The sequence below is a fragment of the Pogoniulus pusillus genome, chromosome 10 (assembly GCF_015220805.1).
Source record: "Pogoniulus pusillus isolate bPogPus1 chromosome 10, bPogPus1.pri, whole genome shotgun sequence".
NCBI lineage: Eukaryota > Metazoa > Chordata > Aves > Piciformes > Lybiidae > Pogoniulus > Pogoniulus pusillus.
The window spans coordinates 38,313,002-38,337,083 of NC_087273.1; the positions used below are offsets into that span (position 1 = coordinate 38,313,002).

The following is a 24,082-nucleotide window of genomic DNA, read 5'->3' on the forward strand; positions in this document are numbered from 1 at the left end:
CCAGCCCTGTCTGGGTGCATTCTTGTGTGACCTGAGCTAGATTTTATGTCCTACTCTGGCAGAGAGGTTGGACTCGATGATCTCTGGAGGTCTCTTCCAACCCCTAACATCCTATAGTCCTATGATCCTGTGACCTTTTGCAGCTCATAAAATATTCACATACAAAAAACCCAAGACACAGAGAAAACTTTTGCCTAATGGCCAAATGTACTATTTTGGGGCTGCAGTTTGAGCAGGACTTCAATTTGTCACATAGGAGCTGATGCAACATTAACACCAATAAATTGCACTGCTATCTACTAGGATGATCTTGGAGGTCTCTTCCAACCTGGTTGATTCTGTGATTCTATGACAAACTTCAGTGAACACTGAACAATATTTCATCTTTTTTTTTCCCCAGTGAAACATAGAGCAAACCTTTTAATTAGTTTGGTAGCAACAATAATATGAACACTGCTTTTAGTGCCTCTAAGCAGTAACCACGTTTCAGACTGGGCTTATAATAAATGCTCCTGGTGAAGACACTGGGCAGTTTGGGTAAATCATATTGCATTTCTTTTGCTCTTCAGGAGGCAAGGTACTTGGCCAAGGTCAAAACCAGAAAGCAGGGCTTCATTGCTTCGTAGCAAACGGCAGAATTCACATGCCTCTGTTGCATCCTCGCTAGAGGTAGCTTCCTGAATCCCTAAATGCTTTGTAAAGAGTAGAGTCATCCTGTGGCAGTGATAGTTCCCTCTCCTATCAGCCTTCTTCCTTGTGTGAAGCCTGTCTGATTGCACAGGAGGTGAAATGGCTCCTGAAGGCAGTGGCCTGACTGCTGCCAGAGTTCTTCTCCATCAGGCTGCGGGTGAGCTGGCCGGCACCCAAGGCAAGGCTGACCTTGCTCCTGGGCTCCCCACATCTTCATCTGTCTTGCATCTTGCTGTGCTTCTCATAGGTTGCTTTCCTCTTTCTCCTGACTGCCAGAAAAGCTGGTCCTTCATCTGGCTAGCCTCCAAGCCAATGCAGTCACAGTTTCTCCATCTGGTTTATTCTTGGAGAGATGAACTGGATATTCTTAATTTAGAATAGTCAATCTCTCCCTACCCTCTCTCCCCTACCTACTTGGTGCATTAACAACATGTTTAATTCTGGCTAGAGGACTACATAATTGTGAAGAGGAGATTGGGCTGTTTCCATCACTCTCTCTCTCAATCTTTCTTTTTCAGCTTCTCCATCTTCACACATCTTGCCTGTTTATTCTCTTCTGTTTTGTGAAAACAATCCACCCTCCCTCCCCCAAAATAGAACAGCTTATAATCCTTACTTTGTCATAGAACCATAGAATGGTTCAGGTTGGAAGGGACCTCAAAGGTCACCTAGTTCAAACCCCTCACCATAGGCAAGGACACTTCCCACTAGAATTTTAAACCATAGAATCATGGAATCAACCAGGTTGGAAGTGACCTCAGAGATCACCTAGTTCAAACCCCTCACCATAGGCAAGGACACTTCCCACTAGAATTTTGAATCACAGAATCATGGAATCGACAAGGTTGGAAGAGACTTCCAAGATCATCCAGTCCAACCTATTGTAGTTTTACTGTGTTCTCCTTACCCTTCTGGTAGACTGTACACATATATTCCTCCATCTCTCATTGATAAGCAAAACTCTACCATATATATTCACAGAAATTAATTCTGTAGGAACATCAAATATCCTTGGTAGTAAATGGCAAAATGAATAAGCAGATGATGGAGGCTCAGGGGTGACCTCATTGCTGTCTACAACTACCTGAAGGGAGGTTGTAGCCAGGTGGGGGTTGGTCTCTTCTCCCAGACAACCAGCAACAGAACAAGGGGACACAGTTTCAAGATGTGCCAGGGCAGGTCTAGGCTGGATGTTAGGAAGAAGTTGTTGTCAGAGAGAGTGATTGGCATTGGAATGGGCTGCCCAGGGAGGAGGTGGAGCCACCATCCCTGGAGGTGTTCAAGACAAGACTGGCTGAGGTACTAAGTGCCATGGTCTGGTTGATTGGCCAGGGCTGGGTGCTAGGTTGGACTGGATGGTCTTGGAGGTCTCTTCCAACCTGGCTGATTCTACGGTTTTAAAAGGAAGAGCATCCATGAATGAATCCCAGTGGAACTAGGCAGATTTTTCTCCTCAGCAGGAGGAGGATAAGCCTTTTTTATCACACAAAGTCTTGTTTGCTGGTTGAGTGTGCCCCTGACTCGTAGAGGTCAGTGTGCTGCCATGCTGTTACTCATGTAGCATTCACATCAGGGTCTCCAAGCTGGTCCAATTAGCATAGACTCCACAGCAGTTGATGAAGTTAGACAAGTTTGCATCTGCTCAGCCTGCTTGCAGATCAAACAGGAGCAATTCACAAGCAGCAGTTGCTCAGTTCTATCTATCTGACCTGTCTTGGGCATTTAAAGGTAAGACACATTTATATTATAGCAGCTACACATCTTCACAGCCATCCCTTGGATAGTTAGAGACTTGAAGAAGATCTCTCCTTTTTTTCACCTCAAGATTATAGGCTACTGTTTACCAAAAAAAAATCAACCCTAAACCCAACCATAACCATCTAGATTAAACTGCAAGCATTGAAGCTTTCCCACTCTGCATGGCAGAACCTCATTTACTTGAATATTTGTGCAGGATTTTGGATTAATCTTTCTTGGACAGTAATTCTACAGCTAATGCTTGGCCTGCTAGGCACAGAATCAGAGAATCACACAGAATCAGCCAGGTTGGAAGCGACTTCCAAGCTCATCCAGTCCAACCTAGCACCCAGCCCTAGACAATCAACCAGACCATGGCACTAAGTGCCTCATCCAGGCTTCCCTTCAACATCTTCAGGGATGGTGACTCCACCACCTCCCTGGGCAGCCCATTCCAATGCCAATCACTCTCTCTGACAACAACTTCCTCCTACTAAACTTTCCCAGCACAACTTGAGACTGTGTCTCCTTGTTCTGTTGCTGCTTGCCTGGCAGCAGAGCCCAACCCACCTGGCTACAGCCTCCCTTCAGATAGTTGTAGACAGCAATGAGCTCTGCCCTGAGCCTCCTCTGCTGCAGGCTGCACACCCCCAGCTCCCTCAGCCTCTCCTCACAGGGCTCTGCTCCAGGCCCCTCCCCAGCCTTGCTGCCCTTCTCTGGACACCTTCCAGCACCTCAACATCTCTCTTGAATTGAGGAGCCCAGAACTGGACACAGCACTCAAGGTGTGGCCTGAGCAGTGCTGAGTCCAGGGGCAGAAGAACCTCCCTTGTCCTGCTGCCCACACTGCTCCTGAGCCAGCCCAGGATGCCATTGGATCTGCTGCCCACCTGGGCACATGTTTAGCTCGCTCATGTTTAGCTGCTATCTACCAGCACTCCCAGGTCCCTCTCTGCCTGGCCACTCTGTCACAGTCACAGGTTTCCATCCTAATATTCCTGCTTAATATGTTTGTATTTTATTTGTGTTTCCTTCCTTCTAATAAAGGAGTCATTCCTGAATCTACAAGGAGAAAAAAAGACAAGAAGGGGGCGGGGGGGAAAGACTTGCATAATGTAATCCATACAAAAGTGCTGCAAATGGCTCATTTAGATGTAGTTTTTGACATATGGGCTAAATTAAGCCTTTAAATAGTGCAATACATCTTTTAATGCAAACGAAATAGTATAAATGGCACTCAATTAATGAGCGGAAAATGGAAAAGACATTCTGGAGAAGCTATAAATTGCTTACTAAAATAAACCAGCAAAATTAATAGATAATGACTCTTGCAGCTCACTGCCATGTCCTCTTAACCACAACATCCATCAGAAAAAAAAATAACCAGCCTTGCACCCACTTCTTTTACTTAGAGAAGCTGCATGGGTGAACACTCTGATGAGGATAATTGAGTCTCCTTAAATTGCCAGCACAGAAGTAAAGAGGGACTTCAGATTAAACATGAAAGTTAATCCTTCCTGAAAGTTAATCCTTCCAGCCTTCTGTGTTCACATAGACTCATGGAATCATAGAATCAGTCAGGGTTGGAAGAGACCACAAGGATCATCTAGGTCCAAGCTCTCTGCCATGGGCAGGGACACCCTACTCTAGAGCAGGCTGGCCACAGCCTCAGCCAGCCTGGCCTTAAACACCTCCAGGGATGAGGTTTCCACCACCTCCCTGGGCAACCCCTGCCAGGGTCTCACCACCCTCATGCTGAACAACTTCTTCCTAACATCCAGTCTGAATCTACCCATTTCTAGCTTTGTTCCATTCCCCCCAGTCCTATCACTACCTGACAGCCTAAAAATTCACTCCCCAGCTTTTTTATAGACCACTTCAGATACTGAAAGGCCACATTAAGGCCACTTCAGAGTCTTCTCCTCTCCAAACTGAACAGCCCCAAGTCCCTCAATCTCTCCTCATAGCAGAACATCTCCAGCCCTCTGATCATCCTTGTGGCCCTGCTCTGGACACCTTCCAGCACCTCCATATCCTGCTTGTAACACTGGATGAGGCACTTAGTACCATGGTCTGGTTGATTGGACAGGGCTGGGTGCTAGGTTGGACTGGATGAGCTTGGAGGTCTCTTCCAAGCTGCTTGATTCTATGGTTCTATGAATTGGATGCAGTGCTCCAGGTGGGGTCTCACCAGTGTGGAGTAGAGAGGCAAGATCACTTCCCTCACCCTGCTGCCCATACTTGTCTTGCTGCAGCCCAGGCTCTGTTTTCTCTCTGGGCTGCAAGATCACACTGACAGCTCATACTGAGTTTCTCATCCACCAGCACCCCAAAGGGCTGCTCTCTAAGTCAGTCACTGTCCAGCTTATATTGGTGCTTAGGATTGTATTAACCCAGGTGCAGGACCTTGCACTTGGTCTTCTTGAACTTCATGAGGCTGGCTTGTGCCCATCTTTCCAGCCTGTCAAGAGCTCTCTGCATGGATCCCTTTGAGAGAGTGATTGGCATTGGAATGGGCTGCCCAGGGAGGTGGTGGAGTCACCATCCCTGGAGGTCTTGAAGCAAAGCCTGGCTGAGGCACTTAGTGCCATGGTCTGGTTAATTGGATAGGGCTGGGTGCTAGGTTGGACTGGATGATCTTGGAGGTCTCTTCCAACCTGCTTGATTCTATGATTCCCTCCTGCCTGTCAGCTGCCATCTTGGTGTCACAGGCAAACTTGCTGAGGTTGAAGGATGATACAAGAGCATGAAGCTTATTTCGTGCTGCAGGTTTATCCATTTTAAATCAAAGACCTTGCACAACTCTTGGGTGCTTTTTTTTCCTGCTGGAAGATAAATAGCCTTGTGGCACTTGTCCTCAAGTGCTTTGCATCAACAAACATTACTGTCATAGGTATTGGAGTGATTTTTTTTACTTCACATTGGATTATTATTTATGTCATCCCTGAGATATATGACTCCTCCATCACATATCCTCATTAAGATTTAATAGGTTATTCCTAATGAGTTGGCTTCTATCTTGGCAGGGGTGGTTTTTCTCCCTGCAGTAACACTTCTTAGCAGAAAAAATCTTGTTTTTAAAAGAGTGCATCTCAGTGACATTATGGAGTGGAGAGTGTGTTTCTGAGCTCTTAGCAAAGCAGCACTTGGGAGGTGCTATCTCAGCAAGGTTGGGGTCCCCTCTATTTTTCATGTGGTCATGTAATAAGTGACAGGCTGGGAGGAAGGACCTTGAAGTGGTAAGTACTTGTGTAGAAATGAAAAATGGAGGAAAGAATTGGAGTGACCTTGCTCTGGCACATGTGTGCCATGCTCCCAGATCAATATCAATTCTAGCAGGACACAAGCACTTGCCTTAGTGACCTCAACTTGCTGCTGCCAGTGGGTGTCGGTTGCTGCCGCCGAGAAGAAAAGGAAAAGGTGGACTGATGATAAGTAGAAGAGAATGGAGGGGAGAAAAAAGGAAGACAGTTGGATAGAAATCTCCAGACAGCATGTATCCTTGGAGAAGGACCACTGGCCCAGAAAATGGCAGCTCTGCTGAGCTGCCCTTTTTGTTATCTTCTTTAGTGTGTGTTTATGTGGAACTTAATGGAGCTTTGTTCTCACGCCATAAGCTGTGTTTCACAGCTAGATACAGGCCTGCCCAGCTTTCTGCACTGGAGAACTAAGGATCAATCTGATGAAAGAAGAACTGAATTCATCTCTTCTGCCTGCCTAGCACAGATGTCAAAGACATAGCTCAGCATTGCAGAGCAGTGCTCTGCGAAGGAAAGGAAATTTGCTTTGCTAATTGACTAAAGATGATATCAGATGCAAAAGGAAGGAGCCAAACTCTTTTATTCTAGGTTGCTCTTGACTTTGATTATCCATTTATATATATATATATATATGTATTAGTAATATATAAATATGTAGTTATATATATAGATAGATAGATAGATAGTAATATTGTCAGGCAGATGAATGAGCAAATATTACCCCTTTTTATTTCCAGCCCAACCTAGCACCCAGCCCTGGCCAATCAACTATACTATGGCACTAAGTGCCTCAGCCAGGCTTTTCCTCAACACCTCCAGGGATGGTGACTCCACCACCTCCCTGGGCAGCCCATTCCAATGCCAATCACTCTCTCTGCCTACAACTTCCTCCTACTGTACTTTCCCAGCACAACTTGAGACTGTGTCCCCTTGCTCTATTGCTGGTTGCCTGGCAGAAGATACCAACCCCACCTGCTTACAGCCTCCCTTCATGGAGCTGTAGACAGCAATGAGCTCTGCCCTGAGCCTCCTGTTCTCCAGGCTGCACACCCCCAGCTCCCTCAGCCTCTCCTCACGGGGCTCTGCTCCAGGCCCCTCACCAGCTTTGTTGCCCTTCTCTGGACACCTTCCAATATCTCAACATCTCTCTTGAATTGAGGAGCCCAGAACTGGACACAGCACTCAAGGTGTGGCCTGAGCAGTGCTGAGCACAGGGGCAGAATAACCTCCCTTGTCCTGCTGCCCACACTGCTCCTGAGCCAGCCCAGGATACCATTGGCTCTGCTGCCCACCTGGGCACACTTCTGGCTCATGTTCAGCTGCTATCTACCAGCACCCCCAGGTCCCTCTCCTCCTGGCTGCTCTCAGCCACTCTGTCCCCAGCCTGTAGCACTGCTTAAAATAGATAAAAAGACATAAATTAAACTCCATAGCAGGGAATTTGCACCTCCTGTGTCCTGCTGATAGCTCATGGGACAGATCAGAATTGAACAGTCACTGTTAAACCATATTTTAATGTCCAGGGCAGGTTTTGAGATTATGAATGTAAAATCTCTTTGTGTTTTCAGCCTGCTTTATCCTTTGTCTCTGATGTCTGTGTTTTCATTCTCCTGGACATGCTACACAAGGAGAGTATTTTATTTCAGCATAAAGAAAAGCTTCCATTCTTGAACAGAATACCTATCCCTTTAATTCTGCTGTCTGAGTACAACCATAAAGCACTTGTTAAGTTTCTCTAATTGAGCAAATATGAATTAGCCTGAGCAAGGGGTACAGGCTACTTCTAGAATGTTCTTATGGGTGATTTGCACATCATGTCTCTGACTGTCACTTGCTCCTCTCTCTCTAGTGGTTATTCTTCATCTTCTGCCCTCACTGGGTACAAGCAGCATTAGGTAGCTCTGGGAGATTATGCCCTCTGCCAAGCAGCATATCTCTGCCCTGGAGGATGCTGAATAGTGCATTTGATCCGGATAGGAGGACAGATCAAAACCTAAGCCCTTGCTGGGTTGCCAAGGGTACTTCCATCCTCACCAAGCAGGGAAAGGCTTTGAGTATTTTCCTCTATTTTTTTGCCTTGTAATGGCTCTCCTCATGTGAGAGCTATGAGGATGTTCTGCCCTGTATTCAGTTCTGTCACCAACTCCTGTTTTGGTTAAGAGAAATAAGAGTTATGGAAATAACTTCCAAGACCTTGGCAATGTATAGACACACAGAGACACAGCCATGTGCATATACACAGGCACAGCTGTTTGCATCCAAAATCAATACTGCCAAGCATCTGGGTCAAGGCACTCCCAAGCACAAATCCAGGCTGGGCAGTGAGTGGCTGGAGAGCAACCCTGAGGAGAGGGACTTGGGGGTGCTGCTGGAGGAGAAGCTCAGCAGGAGCCAGCAGTGTGCACTGGCAGCCCAGAAAGCCAAGCAGAGCCTGGGCTGCAGCAGCAGCAGTGTGGCCAGCAGGGCCAGGGAGGGGATTCTCCCCCTCTGCTGTGCTCTGCTGAGAGCCCACCTGGAGTCCTGCATCCAGTTCTGGAGCCCCTGGGACAAGAGGGCTGTGGAGATGCTGGAGAGTGTCCAGAGCAGGGCCAGGAGGATGCTGAGAGGCTGCAGCAGCTCTGCTGTGAGCACAGCCTGAAAGAGTTGGGGCTGTGCAGGCTGGAACAGAGGAGGCTCCCAGGTGACCTTCTTGTGGCCTTCCAGCATCTGAAGGGGGCTACAAAAAAGCTGTGGAGGGACTTCTTGGGTTCTCAGGGAGTGACAGGACTAAGGAGGAAAGGAGCGAAGCTGGAGGTGGGGAGAGTGAGGCTGGAGGTGAGGAGGAAGTTGTTGAGCAGGAGAGTGGTGAGAGGCTGGCAGGGGTTGCCCAGGGAGGTGGTTGAGGCCCCATGGCTGGAGGTGTTTGAGGCCAGGCTGGCTGAGGCTGTGTGCAGCCTGCTCTAGGGTAGGGTGTCCCTGGGCATGGCAGGGGGTTGGAACTGGCTGCTCCTTGTGGTCCCTTCCAACCCTGACTGATTCTGTGACTCTATGATTCTAAGTTAGTTACCTCCTGCAAACAGGAGAGCAGAATTTTACACAGATTACCTTCAACATAGCAAAGATCAGATAACAAAAAAATGTGCCTTGAAAGCTCAGACACATGAATCAGGTGGGAGCTGAGCACCTTTATCATGGAAGTGGACTGCTATCAGTGCAAGCAGGCATCTGTTTGTGTTCACTTTGAGTTACTTTGCTGGGCTTCTTTACAGATGTGAAGCCATTTCACGAAGACAAAGCAAGTGGTAAATATAATACAGCAAATGCTCACTGTATGAGGAATGAAATGGTGTCAGGATCTTGCTGAAGAAGTAAAAGCCTCATAAAATAGAGTTTTCACCTCTCCTAATATGATAGACTGCCAAGACCCAAGGATGATGAAAAGCTTTCTGGAAAAGTAAAAGAGAAGCAACAAAGGTGCAAGAACAAGGGGAGAGGGATAGCCCTGCTGGGGTGAAGGTTCATCCCTCTCCCTCCTCAAAAAGCAGCTCAGCAACCCGTGGCAGATGTCACCCTGACAAGGAAAGTGGCAGGCAGCCATCTCAGCTCTGCTTGGAGCTTCTTTCACAAGAGTCAAGCTGCTTTTTCCACTCCATTCAGCATGTTTGTGAGTGCTGGGTTTGTTGAGGAGACAAAAAAGGGGCAAGAGCTCTAGAATTCAATAGAAGGTCAGAATGGCAATCTTCTTTGCTGGGTCGAGCCTCCTTTTATGCTGTGACATCTGGCACCATTATCAGAACAAATTAGAGCAATTCAAAGCAGCAGCAGGGGAAAGTAGGTTGTCTGCTTCTTCCTACAGCAGAGTTACCAATCTGGGCGCAGGAACTGGGGCTTCCTGATGACTCAGCGGAGCAGGAGATCTGCTCCACTTGTTTTACAGATTCATAGGGCAGCAGAAGCAATCAGTGGTTAAGTTAGAGGTGTCCATCCTTCAGCACGGCTTTCACAAAGCAGAAGAGAAGAAACAATGGCACTGATGAGTTTGCACTTCATTTTCAGCCTGGTGCAGCACCAAGCACCAAGCGGTTCCAAGGAGGCATGCTGCAGGAATACAGAGCACCCCTCCCCTTCTCCCATCTGATGTTTTAATAGAATCAGCATCTCAGAAAGGTTAAATCTTCCTCTCATTTCAACAGCAATGCAATGCCAGTATGCCAAAGCAGATTTGAAAGCTGAATCTTTACACCATAAAGCTGTAAAGATGCAAGAAATAGTGGAAACCTGACTTAATCTGGGAATTGTGATCTAGAGGTGACACACATATATATATATATATATAGATATATATAACAACTCCAAGATTATCCAGGCCAACCTAGCACCCAGCCCTAGCCAGTCAACCAGACCATGGCACCAAGTGCCTCACCCAGGCTTTGCTTCAACACCTCCAGGGATGATGACTCCACCACCTCCCTGGGCAGCCCATTCCAATGCCAATCACTCTCTCTGCCAACAACTTCCTCCTAACATCCAGCCTAGACCTCCCCTGGCACAACTTGAGGCTGTGTCCCCTTGTTCTATTGGTGGTTGCCTGGGAGAAGAGGCCAACCCCACCTGGCTACATCCTCCAGGTAGTTGTAGACAGCAATGAGGCAATGAGGTCTGCCCTGAGCCTCCTCTTCTGCAGGCTGCACACCCCCAGCTCGCTCAGCCTCTCCTCATAGGGTTTGTGGCTAATGTAATCAGCTTTTAGTCTGTATTCTAACAAATACTAATGCATCTTTTATTTTTTTCCTTCTAAATACCAATGTAGTCCCTCCAGACTATTTGGAACGTTAAACCAGCTCCTGATATTCAGCACTTTGGAATATTTGCCCATTTTCAAGCTTTAGTGTTGCCATTCTTCACCCCTTGCTGCTGTACTTAAAGAGAGCCACACTTTTATTTTCCTCCTTGCCTGCAAATGGGAGAGCTGCAGAGTTAATACATCTTCTAGGTACATTAGCTGCAGGCAAAACCGAGTCCTACACGTGCAATCTATACTTGTTAGTGGGACTCTGTTCACCAGTAAAACAATTTATTGTGTCAAATTGGACTGAATCTCACTTTCTGGGGAGTTTTACAGCTGCTGGTAAACTCTTTCCACTCTAAGAGTTCAGTTTTCATGGGGATTGTGTAAGCTTTCTTTACAAAACGTGCTGTGATCTTTCACTCAGGTAGAAAAAATGAGTCTTGATGAGGTGGAGCAGAATTGTAGATGCAGTACCAAGGTCCTGCTCCATTGTGCTAGTTTGAGCCTAGCTGGAATGTTTTGGTGAGAAGAATTAGGTTGCAGGCTGTGAAAAGGAAACAGTGGTGATGTCTACTGCACTCATAGGCTTGCTGAGATGTGTAAGAACAAGAGCAGAAACATAGATAACAGAAGTGCTCTCTGGCTGGGCTTTGGGGTGAACTTCTCTCTCTAACCTAACCTAACCTAACCTACCATCTGTGTGACTAATCCATCTGCTTCCTAACCCCCCTGGCTGACCCTCCAGACTATCTTGAATATAAGGCAAGGTCTTGGGGAACATAAATATTGATAACAGAGTTGCTCTTTGGCTCTGGCTGCCTCCCTTCTCTCTCTAACCTGCTGCCTCTGGAACTAATCCTTCTGCTTCCTAAGCCCCCTAACCAACCCTCCAAACTCACTTTGAACGTAAGGCAAAGTCTGGGGTAAGGTAGAGGGGTGGAAAGGAGGTGGAAGAGTGGTTGGGAGCCCCTCCTGGGAACTTTGGTTTCTGTATATAACTCCCTATATATATAAACTATCTGCTTGTATCTTGTGCTAAGCTGTAAATACAAAACTTTATTCAATTTCCAGAGCCACTGAGTCGAGTCTGGGTGATTTACAAAGGGGGGGGAGGGCAGTTAACACCCAAACCATCACATCCATGAATAGGATGTGATGACAACCAGCAATAGAATGAGGGGACACAGTCTGAAGTTGTGCCAGGGGAAGTATAGGCTGGATGTTAGGAGGAAGTTCTTCACAGAGAGAGTGATTGGTGTTGGAATGGGCTGCCCAGGGAGGTGGTGGAGTCACCATCCCTGTAGCTGTTGGGGAAAAGCCTGGATGAGGCACTTAGTGCCATGGTCTAGTTGACTGGATAGGGCTGGGTGCTAGATTGGGCTGGATGATCTTGGAGGTCTCCTCCAACCTGGTTGATTCTATGATTCTATTCTATGAAATATTATCATCTGGGTATCATAGGCATTTTGCTACCTCCTATGAAGGCAGAGTTTGTCAAAAATCCCCTTCAGGCAACAAAATTTCTCAGTTTCAGCCTCAGAACCTGTTGAGACACATCTCTCTCACCTTGCTGTTGGGTCGCTGGCCAGCAGATGATGCCTTTCACTTGTAGTGGTGAGCTACATAGACCTTAAATACACTGCACTGCTGCTCTCAAACTGCAGGTTGGTTGAGTTGGTTGCACTTAGAAAGGGCTCCTGAACACATGGATAACAGACAAAAACTAATCTCTTGAATATAGCACAAGCACCCTGGAAGCAGAGATAAGCCCTTTGTTCATGCTTTGGCATGCAAGAGCTGCATGCAGTGTAGCCTGTATAAGATCGAGGGACCTAAAAGTTGACTGCTAGTGGCACTGTGAAATTAACACATCATTAATCATGGAGTAATTAAACTAACTCTAAAGCAATAGAAACTTTTCTTTCTCTCTCTTTTTCTTGCTGTCTGTTTCTCTCTTTTTCTGTCTTCCTCTTTTTCTTTCTTTTTCTCTTGCAACTCTTTCTTTCTTTCTTTCTTTCTTTCTTTCTTTCTTTCTTTCTTTCTTTCTTTCTTTCTTTCTTTCTCCCTTTCTTTCCCCCTTTCTCTCTTTCTCTCTTTCTCTCTCTCTCTCTCTCTTTCTCTCCTCCCATATTTCTTTCTTGCTGTCTTTTTTTCTTCCTGTCTTTCTCTCTTCCTGTCTTTCCTCATCCCTTCCTTTCCTTCCATTCCTTCCTTCCTTCCTTCCTTTCCTTCTTTCTCTCCTCCCATATTTCTTTCTTGCTGTCTTTTTTTTCTTCCTGTCTTTCCTCATCCCTTCCTCTTCCTTCCCTTCCTTCCTTCCTTCCTTCCTTCCTTCCTTCCTTCCTTCCTTCCTTCCTTCCTTCCTTCCTTCCTTCCTTCCTTCCTTCCTTCCTTTCCTTCTTTCTCTCCTCCCATATTTCTTTCTTGCTGTCTTCTTTTCTTCCTGTCCTTCTCTCTTCCTGTCTTTCCTCATTCCTTCCTTTTCCTTCCATTCCTTCCTTCCATTAGTTTCTTTCCTTCCTTCTTTCATTTCTTTCTTTCCTTCCTTCCTTCTTCCTTTCCTTCTTTCTCTCTTTATATCCTACAGTTGGAATTTTCTCTTTTCCAGACCTGTGATCTCACACAACCCACCCCTGCCTTAGTGACTTAGTTCACAGGGGTCAGGGTGGAAGTCTTTCACCCTGCTGTGCATTAGCTCCTATCTGCCAGTGTTTTCTCATTACATCAGCTGCAAGCAGACATGATGCAGTTATCTCAGCACAGCCCTTGGGATTTTAGGCTATCCATCATCAAACAGACCAACAGCATTTATAATGCTGCAAATTTGTTTCCTATTAGTTAGATTATGAGGGAAAAAAAGTAATAATCCATCCAGAAGACCTCAATCACCCCTGTAAGATAAAGTCTTCATCTCATTGAAGTTCATAGAATAGAGGTTCATAGAATCAAGCAGGTTGGAAGAGACCTCCAAGCTCATCCAGTCCAACCTAGTACCCAGCCCTAGCCAATCAACCAGACCATGGCACTAAGTGCCTCACTCAGGCTTTGCTTGAACACCTCCAGGGACAGTGACTCCACCATCTCCCTGGGCAGCAAATCACTCTCTCTCTGAAGAACTTCCACCTAACATTCAACCTATAGATGAACACACACAACACTTTAGAAGAGCTGCATTTCACACAGCATGGTTTTTTTTTACCTAGAGGCACTCACTTAATGGAAATATTTATTTCAGAGTCAATATTCTTCATCTTGATTGTTTCATTGGAATACACAGATTCTGGCAAATAATTGATGCCAGCAAGCCCTGATGAAGAGCAATACTACATAGAGTCTCCTTTACAATAAATCTCATATGAACTCAGTCTAGGGTCAGTGTCAGTGTATACAGAATCACAGAATCAAGCAGGTTGGAAGAGACCTCCAAGCTCATCCAGTCCAACCTAGCACCCAGCCCTAGACAAACAAACAGACCATAGTCACTGCCTCATCCAGGCTTTGCTTGAACACCTCCAGGGACAGTGACTCCACCACATCCCTGGGCAGCAAATCACTCTCTCTCTGAAGAACTTCCCCCTAACATTCAACCTATAGATGAACATACACAACACTTTAGAAGAGCTGCATTTCACACAGCATGGGTTGTTTTTTTTTACCTAGAGGCACTCACTTAATGGAAATATTTATTTCAGAGTCAATATTCTTCATCTTGATTGTTTCATTGGAATACACAGATTCTGGCAAATAATTGATGCCAGCAAGCCCTGAGGTGAAGAGCAATACTACATGGAGTCTCCTTTACAATAAATCATTTCATGGCTTTTGACAGTGACAACTTCCTTGGAGAAATGATGTGTTAGGATGCTTGGTTTGTGGATTGGTTTGGCATTCCAAATGACATTGGTTTTCCTTTTGTTGCAGATAAACCCTCCACTTCTTCCACATGCTGGCAGAATGTGAATCAGGCTCAAGGTTGGCAACACCTTTTACTGTTCAAAATGCATATCAAGCAAGACAGCACTGCATTAAGTTCTTTCATCTAGCATTCTTCCCAGCTACTCCCTTTTAAACTACTGCCTTTTAAATGCTCTGTAACTAATGTTAAACAGACCTGGTTAGAGCAGAGGAAGAGCCTCTGATATGATTGATACCATGACACACATTTCTCCAAAGTTGAATGCAATGACCTGTGAAAAGTACTTTCTGCTCTCCATTTTTATAGCCTTGCACTTTTCCTTCTCAAGACAGTGAGAACAAAGTGCAACCTGGATGTAAAATGAAATGGTGCATCCATCAGTATCCAGCACTAAGCTTACTGACCCCTAAGTAGTTAATTCTACACCTCTGCTATGAGGACAGACTGAAAGAGTTGGCCCAGAAAGCCAACCAGAGCCTGGGCTGCAGCAGGAGAAGTGTGACCAGCAGTCCCTTACTCTCACTAGAGCACTGAAATTGCACATTTTACTGAGACTCAGGATTGTGAAATGATTTCAGGAATGTAATGACTCCCAACAGGGTTTTTTTTGGAGAGGTTGTTTTTTTGGGGAGAGTTATTTGCTTTTTGCTTGGTTGTTTTGGTTTGTTTGGTTGGTTGTTTGTTGGATTTTTTTCCCCTTCATTATATTCTCAGAGTGCATTGGTTTTCCCTGGAAGACCTAAAGCTGTGTGTCTTCACAACCAGAAACCTCTTCCTTATTCCCTAGGGTGGATGGCCAGGATTATCTGCAGGTAAAGGTAAGGGCTGGTGAAAAGCCAAAAGCAGGCAATCTCAGCTCAGATATTCAAGGGCAGGTCATCTTTCCAAGGGTAGCAACAATTCTCCTCTCCCCCTCAGGACTCAAACAGTCTTTCCCATGAGTTGGTTTCAGCAGGTTGCAATAGCCATTATTAAACTGACTTTCATGGGCAAGGAACAGAGATTCTGTAGTTCTTTGTTCTGTCTGTGCAAGAGGAAAAGTCATGCACTGTCCTCCTAAGAGAAGCCTGGCACAAAACCAGCCTAGTTTAACTGTGGGCTTGCAGCCAAGCATTTTTTGCAGGCCAAAAATAGAGAATGATTTCATAGGCACAGGGTCTGCCCTGAGCTCACCCAGAGGTTTGAAGTCATTCACGCCAGCAACTTGTTCCACTCTGTCCTTTCCCCCTTGTGCCCTTCACTGCCATCCAGACCACAAACCATCTTGACTGAATCCACTATTTAGAGGAAGCTTTTCCTTGCCTGCAACCAGATGATTTTTCCTGTCTTTAAATATTTAGTTAAAAACTCAGCAGGAAAAGCTGGAATGCTGTGACCCAACCTAATCAAAGCACCATGCACTTGCCAAATGGAATCAAACTATAGGAGCTGCTTCAGAATGGAGAGAAAACATTAACTGGCTGTGTTCAAGGGCATCCTGCTTTTAAAGGGGGGGTTTCAATGTCAGGTGAATGCAGTAAAGGTGTTGGGTACCATAAAAGACCCCCTTAAGCATTTAGCTCTCACCTGACAAGGCAGCTATGTGAATGCTGTGGTGAGTCATAGGGATCCTATTTAGAATCATAGAATGGTTTAGGTGGGAAAGGGACTTCAAAGCCCACCCAGTTCCAGTGCCCTGCCATAGGCAGGGTCACCTCCCACTAGAATATCCAACCTGAAATTGAACACCAATCCAGGCTGGGCAGGGAGTGGCTGGAGAGCAGCCCTGAGGAGAGTGACTTGGGGGTGCTGCTGGAGGAGAAGCTCAGCAGGAGCCAGCAGTGTGCACTTGCAGCCCAGAAACACAACTAGAGCCTGGGCTGCAGCAGCAGCAGTGTGGCCAGCAGGGCAAAGGAGGGGATTCTCTCCCTCTACTGTGATCTGCTGAGACCTCACCTGGAGTACTGCATCCAGCTCTGGAGCCCCTGGGACAAGAGGGCTGTGGAGATGCTGGACAGAGTCCAGAGCAGGGCCAGGAGGATGCTCAGAGGCTGCAGCAGCTCTGCTGTGAGCACAGACTGAAAGAGTTGGGGCTGTGCAGGCTGAAGCAGAGAAGGCTCCCAGGTGACCTTCTTGTGGCCTGCCAGGATCTGAAGGGGGCTCCAAAAAAGCTGGGGAGGGACATTTTAGGCTGTTAGGGAGTGAGAGGACTGGGGGGAATGGAGCAAAGCTGGAGGTGGGGAGAGTCAGCCTGGACACGAGGAGGAAGTTGTTGAGCATGAGAGTGGTGAGAGGCTGGAATGAGTTGCCCAGGGAGGTGGTTGAGGCCCCATGGCTGGAGGTGTTTAAGGCCAGGCTGGCTGAGGCTATGGGCAGCCTGCTCTAGGGTAAGGTGTCCCCCTATAGCAGGGGGGTTGGAACTGGCTGCTCCTTGTGGTCCCTTCCAACCCTGACTGATTCTATGGTTCTGCTTCCAGGGAGGTTGTGGATGACAGAATCACAAAATGTGTTCTCCAATCTTCTACATAGCAGGAAGGAAAAAAAACTGTGTTCATTTGCTTTATGGACTGACAAACAGTCCTCGAGGTTGTAGAATCATTCCTGTGATGTATCTCAGAGGGGAAAAGATAAGATTCCAAAGACAATGACATATATCCTGGTGTTCTTTTTTTCCACCCATACAATGCCTATGATGGAAAAATAAAGAATGTATTGATCAAATTAGATTTACAAACAGAAGATAAACTGGATTTGAATTCATTTTATTTGAAAGTTTTTGGTATGGTTCAATCAGAATCATAGAATCAAGCAGGTTGGAAGAGACCTCCAAGCTCATCCAGTCCAACCTAGCACCCAGCCCTAGCCAGTCAACCAGACCATGGCACTAAGTGCCTCATCCAGGCTTTGCTTGTGGTCTTATTGCTCTGAAGTGTTCTGGGATGGTTCTGGGAGGATACTCTTATGTGCACCCTTCCTTGCCTTAGTGGTCTTACTGTTCTGAAGTGACCTGGGATGGTTCTGGGAGTATACTCTTAGAATCATAGAATCAAGCAGGTTGGAAGAGAGCTCCAAGCTCATCCAGTCCAACCTAGCACCCAGCCCTGTCCAATCAACCAGACCATGGCACCAAGTGCCTCAGCCAGGCTTTTCTTGTGGTCTTATTGTTCTGAAGTGTCCTGGGATGGTTCTGGGAGGATACTCTTATGTGCACCCTTCCCTGCCTTAGTGATCTTATTGCTCTGAAGTGTTCTGGGAGGATACTCTTATGTGCACCCTTCCCTGCCTTAGTGGTCTTGTTCTGAAGTGCTCTGGGATTGTTCTGGGAGTATACTCTTATGTATCCTCTGCATTTTAAGAGTCCTGTAAACATCCAAGGTTTCTGCACATGTATCCTTTCTCTTTTCTTCCCTGCTCCTGTCATAAAGCAAATTCTGCCTCCTCTCTACCTCAAAACCAGTTTCCCAAATGCATGAAATCAATCATTTCCCTTTCTTTTACAAAGCTTTCTCTCCATGTTTGTAGATTTTGCCCATTTTGTCTTTTTGTTCCCCAGTGGTGTGGGTTTTGCCATTCTTTGTCTTACATGTTTTCACAGCTCAAGTTCTGGCCCCACAAAAGTTATATTCCCACTGAGACAGACGTTGTAATAATTCCTTTGAGACTATACTGACTCCCAAAGGCATTGCCATTGCCTGATGTGAACACAGGCAGGATGATCTCTTTGTTCCTGGCCCAAGAAAGATTTGTTTCAACTTCTCTCTGCCAGCAGGAGCTTCCACATTTGCTGAAATATTCAACTGCACAAGAGGTAAAAAGAAAAGGGATGGAACTTCAGAGCCTGTGTTTGATCTCATAAACTGTGTTGGCATATTGGTTTGGTTTGGTTTGCAGGGGGGACTGGTGGGGTGAGCTGAAATGTTGATCCCTGGGTGCTTCATCCTCTGAGATGTTTCAGTTGCAGCAGATGTGATGTTTCAAAATATGCCCTTGTGACACATCTGATTCCTGGACATGCAAATCAACAACTGGAAAAAATAAAGCAGCCAGATTTGATTTGTGTAAGGAAGTTTCAATGTTCTGCTTATTACTAAATCCACTCTAGAAGAGGAGACCTTTATGCTAGAAAGCACTGCCAAGGTTGTAGCCAGGTGGGGGTTGGTCTCTTGTGCCAGGCACCCAGCAATAGAACAAGGGGACACAGTCTCAAGCTGTGCCAGGGGAAGTCTAGGCTGGATGTGAGGAGGAAGTTGTTGACAGAGAGAGTGATTGGCATTGGAATGGGCTGCCCAGGGAGGTGGTGGAGGCACCATCCCTGGAGGTGTTGAAGCAAAGCCTGGATGAGGCACTTAGTGCCATGGTCTGGTTGATTGTCTAGGGCTGGGTGCTAGGTTGGACTGGATGCTCTTGGAAGTCTCTTCCAACCTGGGTGATTCTATGATTCTATGAATAATTAAGCACTGAAATCCTACAATCCATATGCTCTTGAGCTTGACCCCTGCAAGCCTTTTAAAAAGAAAAGGTAAAACTCCACCAGGTGTTATATGTGCTCAGATACCCCAATAGTAGGTCACAGTGTAAAGCCCTAAGATAAAAACCTATGGGAGAAAATCTCCCACCTTTACAATTCTAAAGGTTAGATGAAGTGACTGAAAGCTTTAATCTAGGAGGTTAGGTCTTGATTACAGAGTAAGGATGCCTTGCCATCTCTTTTTAACCTGGTCAGCCTTACCTTTGAAGAGAGTTGTAAAAGGGACTGCAGAAAATGCCCTCCACATGGTAAAAATAGGCTTTTATTTGGCAACAATGTGAGCCGCTACTGAGGCTGACCTCAAAGTAGCTTCTCAGCAAGAGTGAACAACTTCAGTGCTGAGATATCATTGCTCAAAATATCATAGATGTAACAAACATTTTTAATTCATCCACTTTCCTTCTTACTCTTGATTTTTCAGCTAGTTACTTTTTTACTTGCATAGTTTTCACAGAATCATAGAATCAAGCAGGTTGGAAGAGACCTCCAAGAGCATCCAGTCCAACCTAGCACCCAGTCCTGGCCAATCAACCAGACCATGGCACTAAGTGCCTCAGCCAGTCTTTTCCTGAACACCTCCAGGGATGGCAACTCCACCATCTCCCTGGGCAGCCCATTCCAATGCCAATCACTCTCTCTGGCAACAATTTCCTCCTAACATCCAGCCTATACATCCAGGTCTCATCCAGCCTGCTTGATTCTATGATTGCTGTCTCATGGAGAACTTCTTGTCCCCCAGGACTTCCAGGTCCTTGTTCATGGGGCTGCTCTCCAGCACATGGTTAGCTTTAGAAAGAACATGATGCTTGGCAAACTGGTACCACAGTGGTTTAGAAATGCTGTTTAGAGCATGGGACATAGTTGGCTTGAAATCCAATTCTTGGTTCTGAGTTTGTTGCTTATTATTCAGCTGGTGCTCTTTCAGTCCAACATCCAAAACCTGTAGTTGGATAATGACTCAAAGCATATTAGATCAATATTGTACACTTGTGTATACTTTACAAAAGACAAGATATCTTTATATTGAATTAGCATTATCATCAAGATTGAACATGGAAAAAGGACAAAGGAGGGAACAAGTGGATGCATTTGCAGTGCTGCCAAAGGAGAATGCAAATATGCTTTTTTTCCCCCCTATCATTATTTTGTATTTGGGATTTAGAATGTCCTGATGAAGCTTTTTGTCACATCATCCATCATCGCCTGGCACTGGAGAGGAGGGAGAGAGAAAAATTAAAACTCTACTTGTTACTGTAAAATAAAGAGCATGAACAACATCCATCAAAGAAAGACAGATGCAAGATGCAAAAAAAAAAAACCCTTAGCCAGAGCCAAGCTGATTTTCTTTTAAGCATTTGTTAACATGCTCTAAATGCAAACTATTTTCCTTTGCTAGATATTTATTGTTATTTCCTCTGACATGGAGTAGAAATTGCAGAGAGTGATAAATTAATTGCAAAGGTCTGTAATTTTACTCCTGCTCTTATGAATAAATGTACACCTTCTACTGAAGAGCTATTTTTTAGCACTGAATTAACAGAGGTGCATCCTGTTATCAGCTGTTAAGTAGGATGCTCTTTTCTTTACTGAGAGTTACAGGATGAGGCATGGCATTCGTGGAGGACAGATGCTGCACAAGGGACCTGATACAAAGCTGATTGCTGCAGTGGAAGGCTTTCCATTGACTCAGTAGGCTTTAGATCAAGCTAGAGACCAACTCCCCTGTACCCTTAAGGCATAAATATTTGAGCTAGTACTTATGAAGAAATGCAGCTGTTTACTTCTTAAGAGGTAGTCTGAATGCCACTCTAATTCCAAATAGCATGCAAATGTACCCTCAGATTTTGCAGTATCAAAAGTGAAGTCAGAGAATCAAGCAGGTTGGAAGAGATCTCCAAGATCATCCAGTCCATCCTAGCACCCAGCCCTGGCCAACCAACCAGACCATGGCACTAAGTGCCTCATCCAGGCTTATTTTGAGCACCTCCAGGGATGGTGATTCCACCACCTCCCTGGGCAGCAATGGATAAAAGCTGCAGCAAAAGAGGTTCCACCTCAACACAAGGGGGAACTTCTTTACTGTAAGGGTCACAGAGCACTGGAACAGGCTCCCCAGATAGGTTGTTGACTCTCCTTCTCTGGAGCCTTTCAAGGACTGTCTGGATGCATTCCTCTATCATCCATACTAGATTGTCCAGTCCTGCTCTGGCAGGGGGCGTTGGACTCAATGATCTCTTTGGGTCCCTTCCAACCCCTGACATCCTGTGAGCCTGTGAGAGAACTTCTCCTGCTTTGAAATATCAGTATGAATATTAGATGAAAAGATAAATGTACCCCTACTTCTGCAGAACCCTCTTCAGGTTTCAAGTGGTGAGTCAGAACTGAGCTTTCCAGTTTATGAAAGGACCTGGTGCCTGTTGGTGACAGGTTTGAAATCTGAAGAGCAGTTTATAGCATTAAAGATCTGCAAGTAAATAGAAAACTGGAATGCATCTCATACAGGAGATAATAAAGCCACAGAACATGGTTCAAGGAAACTAGAATAAAGGGAAGAGTATAAATGAGCTGGAGATTCCTAGGACACAATTGTTTCTCAGCAAGGAAAAGATTGATGGATATGATGAAAAGATGAACTGTGGGAACAAGATAAACCTTGAGGGGGAGCAGGGAGGGGGCGAGTTAGAAAAAATAAAGGACCACTCTGAGCTGCTTGGGCACTTTGTGTTTCTAAAGTGTCTCATGTTCAGTAACCTCTGATAGAATCCTTTATCAGTTTGCTCTGATGGTACTGCAGGGTGCACCGTGGCAGAGTTTTGCCAGAGCTGCCCATGGCTTCAGTGAGAGCTGTTAGCTAGGAAGGGCGATGCTGCCTTTAATTATTTCCCTTGAAATACGGAGCCCTGTGGGGTCTGTTGTGGATGGTTTTTGAATCAGGCTCCAGCCTTTGAGGAAGCCACATGTGGCTGAGTTTGCTGGGGCAGGCCTGGGCTTTTGGATGTTATTTTAAGGGACATCTTCTGCTTCTTCTTTTTTTTTGTTATAGGAAACTTAATGTGGCTTGGGTTTTATTTTGGCAGCCAAACTGTCTGGTATCTAGCAACCCTTCCATCTTTATTCAAGTAGTGCCATTGCTCTGGTGAAGTGGCATTATGGGGTCCATTTTCACAGTGACATAGAATCAAGCAGGGTGGAAGAGACGTCTATGATCATCCAGTCCAACCTAGCACCCAGCCCTAGCCAGTCAACCAGACCATGGCACTAAGTGCCTCATCCAGGCTTTGCTTCAACACCTCCAGGGATGGTGACTCCACCACCTCCCTGGGCAGCCCATTCCAATGCCAATCACTCTCTCTGCCAACAACTTCCTCCTCACATCCAGCCTAGAGTTCCCCTGGCACAACTTGAGACTGTGTCCCCTTCTTCTGTTGCTGCTTGCCTTGGAAAAGAGCCCAACCCCACCTGGCTACAGCCTCCCTTCAGGCAGTTGTAGCCAGCAATGAGCTCTGCCCTGAGCCTCCTCTGCTGCAGGCTGCACACCCCCAGCTCCCTCAGCCTCTCCTCACAGGGCTGTGCTCCAGGCCTTCCTCAAGATGTTTAAGGCCAGGTTGGATGAGACCTTGAGCAACCTGCTCTAGTGGGAGGTGTCCCTGCCTACGGTGGGGGATTGGAGCTGGATGATCCTTGAGGTCTCTTCCAACCTAGACCATTTTAAGATTATCTGCTTGCTTGTTTGTCTGAACACAAATGTCCCAAGACTTTAAATCACCTCACCCTTCTGAGCCTACAGTCTCAAGCTGTGCAGGGGGAAGTCTCGGCTGGATGTTAGGAGGAAGTTCTTCACAGAGAGAGTGACTGGCATTGGAATGGGCTGCCCAGGGAGGTGGTGGAGTCACCATCCCTGGAAGTGTTCAAGAAAAGACTGGCTGAGGCACTTAGTGCCATGGTCTGGTTGACTGGCTAGGGCTGAGTGCTAGGTTGGACTGGATGAGCTTGGAGGTCTCTTCCAGCCTGCTCAATTCTGTGATTCCATACCACATGAACTCTCTTTTATGAGAATAACTTTGCATTTTGTGAGCTCCCTCTGGAACAACACAGAGGAAAACTCTCCTCCCAGGTTGGATTTGCATTCAGCCAGTGCTGAGCACTGTGGCTGTGATCCAGTAAAGCCTTTAAGCTGCGTTTGTCTTTAATTCCATTGAAGTTAGTGGCGTGAGTTGAATACTTAGCTCAACCTCAGAGTTGAGTGTTTTGCTGTATCACAGCCAGAGCACTCAGTACCTTGAAGAGCTGAACTCTGGCTCTTCTTTGACATTAGCCTAAGGCAAGATACACAGAGATGTGTAAATATATTCTTTATAGTATAGAGGTTAAACACAGCATTATTCTCAGGATTGCTTCATATTCTGTTCAATAAAAGACATCTCCTGCTTGCTTATAACTCTTGCTGAAAGTGAGACCATTACAGTTCCAAAGGAGTCTAACCCAGGCTGTTGCTCTGCTTCATTTATTTATTTATTTATTTATGTTGGGATCATGCTGAAATTTATAACTGAAGAGATTCAGGTCAAGTTGGTGTTCTGAATGAAGGTAATTTGTTAACCCACATTTAAACCCCTGCAATGTTCTGCTGACAGAGGCTAACTTAATACGCAAAGGATTCAACACACCTCCGGAGCTGGTGTACACTTTAAATGAAAGCTTGGACTAGCTTGGCCCACCTGGGGCTGACTGAATGTCAAGTGCTTCAGGCAGGCAAAGTTAAATATTTCTATATGAGTTTGTTTAAAGCTGGTGTGGATGGTGAGTTCCTCTCCAAATATGGATGCTTGGAACACTTCTACCTCCGAAAACGTATCAGGCGCTGCAGGAACCAGAGTCGACCTCTCCTGGGGTGTGCTATTGACTTGGTGAGATATTTAGGAGGTGGAATTTTCATAGCTGCAAGAGTTATGAAATTAACCTGATTCGATGAGGAGAAAGCTGTGTGGAGTTCTCCTAAGCTCTGGGAGGCACAGGGAGTTGGAGATGTCAGTTTGCGCTGCTGGATTGCATTTGGTTCTTTTTGGCTGTTTGTTCTCAAGCAGCTGTCAAAGGAAGCCAGTGCACTGCCTCCATCAGAGCAAACTGATGCCTGGAAATGAAATGAAATTAGTGCTGAAAATAACTCTTGCACTGGCTGCATCACAGAATATTTCAGCTCTTAA

The 24,082-nt window shown here is 45.9% G+C and overlaps 1 protein-coding gene across 6 annotated transcripts in view; it reads right to left on the minus strand.

Annotated features, from left to right (window-relative positions):
* LOC135178899 (cadherin-19-like) overlaps window positions 1-24,082 on the minus strand; it is a 149,062-nt gene that overhangs the window by 121,276 nt on the left and 3,704 nt on the right. The window contains exon 1 of one of the 6 annotated variants that reach the window (XM_064150288.1): window positions 8,200-8,222. The exons of the other annotated variants lie outside the window; for them this stretch is intronic. The gene's annotated coding sequence lies outside the window, so the exon portion shown is untranslated. Of the gene's footprint in view, window positions 1-8,199; window positions 8,223-24,082 lie in introns of those variants that run through there. 6 annotated transcript variants of the gene reach the window in all.